Source organism: Haliotis rubra, unplaced genomic scaffold (genome assembly GCF_003918875.1).
Source record: "Haliotis rubra isolate DU_JTF1 unplaced genomic scaffold, ASM391887v1 Scf1463, whole genome shotgun sequence".
NCBI classification, from domain to species: Eukaryota; Metazoa; Mollusca; class Gastropoda; order Lepetellida; family Haliotidae; genus Haliotis; species Haliotis rubra.
This window is the reverse complement of record NW_025765407.1, coordinates 174,472-178,392: the sequence shown is the minus strand read 5'-3', so window position 1 is coordinate 178,392 and position 3,921 is coordinate 174,472.

The following is a 3,921-nucleotide window of genomic DNA, read 5'->3' as shown; positions in this document are numbered from 1 at the left end:
CTATCACGATGGCCAGTAAGAGCACTGAAAATATATCTCCACCGAGCCAAACAGGAGGGAAAAATGCAAGAGATTATTTCCTCTATCAAGCTACGCAGACGGAAGTCTCACGTACTAATCTCCTTTTGGATCAGAACTGTCATACTACGTGCCTACAAGACTGCAGGATCGACCCTCCATGAGCTTCTAATCCTCATGATATTAGAGCGCTAACATATACAATGCTATTGAAATATGGAGGGTTATTTCTGGAGATCCGATATGGTGTTTGCCAACCACTATCTGAGAGATATCACCACCGAGGACGTCTCAGGTAGCCACCAACTCGGTCCCATGGTCCTCGCACAACAGTTGATAGTTCTCTCGAGAAGATAAGTCAATCTTACAGATTTTACTTATCTTATAACAGTACTAAATAGCTACATGCTATATATATTTTGCTTAAGTTCTTTTATTATCTTAAGCTCAGTACTATGGTTATTATATCATACAATATATAAGCTAACAACTCTACGGAGTTTGTTATTATATATTTAGCTTAAGTTAATCATATCTTAAGCTCAGTACTATGGTTACATTATAAATGTATTAGCCAACAAACTCTACAGAGTTTGTTTTGCTATTATATATGTAGCTTAAGTTCATTATATCTTAAACACAGTACTATACTCATATCATAAAAATATATTAGCTAACAAACTCTACGGAGTTTTTTGCTATTATATATGTAGCTTAAGTTTCATCATATCTTAAGCATCTTAAAAGCTCAGTACCGTGTGTTTATATCATATAAGTATATTAGCTAACAAACTCTAAAGAGTTTTTACTATCATATACTTAGCTTAAGTTTCATCATATTTTAAGCATTATGGTTACATTATAAAATGTAATAGCTAACAAACTCTACGGAGTTGTTTTACATTTAGGTTGCTTGCTAATTATATCTTAAGCACAGTTCTATAATCATACTATATATATGCCTACAACTCTTAGGAGTTCTACTATTATATATATGTTCAGCTTAAGTTTCAATCCTTAAGCTCAGTCATGTGTTCATTTCATAACATGTATTAGTTAACAAACTCTCAGTAGTTGGTTACTATTATACAGCTTAAAAGTATCATTATACCTTAAGCACAATTCTGTTATAACTTACATATATGCATATTGTAAGCTTACTACTTTGGTTCTATAAAAGTATTCATTATAAACTATCAACAGTTTATACTATCACATTAATAGCTTTAGCTTAATTAATGTTCTATATACTTTATTATTATATTCAGTAAATTGTAATAACCCTTATATGGCAACTGATAAGTTAACAGCAGGAATTCAGTTCAGTGCCTTCATGAAGTTCCCTTAGGGTTATTACAATTATCTCAGTTCAAATCACTAATTAGTAAAATCCAAAGTATATATAATCCCACCTCCTATTCCGTAGGATTCTACAAGCAAATAAACATGAGTCAGGATAAGGAAAAATATGAAATTTTTAGAGTAAAATTAATATTTTTATACTTATCCTGACTCATGAGGTAAGCCCTCCCGTCCTCCCCACTTAACACTTTGGATTTCCCTGGAAATTCAGGTGTTGGGCTCAGTATATGAGGAGAGAGTGAGGCACATGGGTTCAGGTGGCGCCCTCGTTCCCGCGCTTGTGGAAGGGAGGTAACTCGTGGTCAGTACTAATGAGTGATTTTTTATTGAAGGGAACTTCAATTGGGAGATACAAGTGTTCCACTAGGTTCGCCAGAAGAAGAAGACAAGCAAATAAACATGAGTCAGGATAAGTATAAAAATATTAATTTTACTCTAAAAATTTCATATTTCGTACCATCGGAGCTGTGTCGATAGTTCATTTTTCTGTGTCTAGACAGGCCGTATCAATCCGCCAGAGAGTGTAATAAGGGTTCTCTTTGTAACACCTCTGTGACATGACCGTCTCTATCTTGAATATCAACCCGCCAGAGAGCGTAATACGGGTTTGGTTGTAACACCTCTATCACATGACAGTCTCTATGTTGAATATCAACCCGCACGAGAGAGTAATATAGGTTTTGTTGTAACACCTCTGTGACATGACCGTCTCTATGTTGAATATCAACCCGCTAGAGAGTGTAATACAGGCTTGGTTGTAACACCTCTGTCACATGACCGTCTCTGTGTTGGCACTCTCTCATCATAGATAGGTACATGATAATATATTTTGAGGTACCGTGTACAAGAAACTATAAAAAGATAAATACGACACTGCACAAGTCCTGGTTATTGGCGGTTATCGCTCCAGTGTGTTTGGATTGTTCATATTTTCTATACGGGTATTTTAAAGCAGTGTAATTTGATAATGTGTCACATAGGATTTTATACAAAACACACAGGTGCAAAGAAATAAAGGAATACAACTTCATTGCAGTGTTGCTATATGTGTCATGTTGTCACCCACAGTCCAATACAAAGTTTGTAAAGACATCTGAAATAATTATGGAATACCAAAGCCTTGTATTCCCTCATCAGTTTCCTTTGCTATAGATATTGACTTTTAATGTCCCTAGTTGAGTTCAGTTCGCAGTCATTGTTGCATATAATATTAAACCATTTAAACCATATTTTCCGCTTGGCTAATAGTGGGACCCTGAAAATATGTCGAAAGTATAGAAACTATATGTTAGGTCCAGAAGCTGCGACGTGTTTCTGCCCCTGCTTAAACTACAACGTTAATCGTGATTCAGGTCGTAAAAGAATCAGGTGCGAAACCAACAAACAAACATAAATTGTGCTGTAATTAACTAATTTTACAAACTGAAACAAAACCCATACAAAGCTATCACGATGGCAGTACAACACTGAGTGGCAACACACATTCCCCAGGTAATATGACACAGGAGCAGTGATTATAGTAATCAAGACAATGGTGGTAATATTCACCTCTCAGTGACTGTATTCCAACTTGGAAGACAGGGCTAGCACAGAGTATCCAGAGTATGGTCATCACATACAATGCTACCTGTACAATGAATGTGCACTTGGGGCATTGTTTCACAATAAATAGCACTGCCACATAACGAACCATGGAAGCAACGCGTGTCAGGTCAAGAAACTATAGAAAGACCATGTGTCAACTTACAAAACTATGGAAAAACCATGTGATAGGTCACGAAACTATAGAAACGACACGTGTCTGGTCACGAAACAATAGAAACACCATGTGTCAGGTCATGAAACAATTATTAGAAACACCATGTGTCAGGTCAAGAAACAATAGAAACACCATGTGTCAGGGCATGAAACAATAGAAACGACATGTGTCAGGTCATGAAACTATAGAAAACCATGTGTCAGGTCATGAAACAATAGAAACACCATGTGTCGGGTCATGAAACCATACAAACGACATGTGTCAGGTTATGAAACTATAGAAACACCATGTGTCAAGGCATGAAACAATAGAAACGCCATGTGTCAGGTCATGAAACTATAGAAAACAATGTGTCATGAAACAATAGAAACACCATGTGTCGGGTCATGAAACCATAGAAACACCATGTGTCAGGTCATGAAACTATAGACACAACACATGTGTCGGGTCATGAAACAAAAGGAACACCATGTGTTAGGTCTTGAAACAATAGAAGCTACAAGTATCGGGTCTTGAAACAATAAAACAACACATGTGTCAGGTCACGAAAAGATAGAAACTATATGTGTCAGGTCATGAAACGATAGATACTATATAGATTAGGTCAAGCATCAAAATAACTCGGCTCAGGTTAGGTGAGCTACTGAATATTTTATTTTACAGGGTGAAACCTTCAGTTTGCCTTCCTTGGATATATGTGTGCAACCATTTACACACGTGACTGTAGATAAACATTAAAAGAACTTGAATGTGTAATTGAGTTGTACATATTCAAGCTTCAG